Source organism: Penaeus monodon, chromosome 33, assembly GCF_015228065.2.
Source record: "Penaeus monodon isolate SGIC_2016 chromosome 33, NSTDA_Pmon_1, whole genome shotgun sequence".
NCBI classification, from domain to species: domain Eukaryota; kingdom Metazoa; phylum Arthropoda; class Malacostraca; order Decapoda; family Penaeidae; genus Penaeus; species Penaeus monodon.
In genome coordinates this window covers 13339905-13340584 of record NC_051418.1, presented here as the reverse complement: position 1 = coordinate 13340584, position 680 = coordinate 13339905, and positions in this window count along the sequence as shown.

The window sequence follows — 680 nt, the reverse complement described above, 5'->3', positions numbered from 1 at the left end:
TATCCTTTTCGAATATTTATGAGCTAATAGTTACAAGTATTGTCATGATCCAAAGTTTGTGAATTGCCCCGCACCAGTCTGCGCGACAGGTTACATGAGGTGTGAGGGTTGGATAGAAAGGGTTTGGGAGAGAGAGAGTATGGGTGAGGATTTCACTCATTTGCTTCATATGTTATCACAGCGATTCGTATAGTTTGAATTTTCCAACACATTATTACCTCGTGTATACAAATTTAGATTGTGTAACTAACAACTAATACTTTAAAGTGAAGAAGTCCTGCTGATTGACATGTTACAATAAACAGAAAATTCAGACATGAGGTGCTACAAACGAAGTGTTACCCTGGAGCAGACTGTGACAGCGATTATGTATCTGTAGTATGTTCACTAAAATTCAAACCAAAGAAGCTACTCGCAGCCCGCAAACCAAAGAAGAAGAACTTCCAACTGCTTGGACAGGTGCAGAGTTGAAAGCAGCTTACAATCAGGGAGTACAACAGCGACTAGATCTGGACTTATCGCAAAACGAAACAGAATACAGTAACAATCGCTTCGCAAATCTTCAAGTAGCACTGACCGAAACAGTGGAGGAAGTGATTCCGACAGTGGAGAGGAAGGCAAAACAGAAGTGGATGACGGAGGAGATTCTGGTACTAATGGATGAACGGAGGCGAATGAAA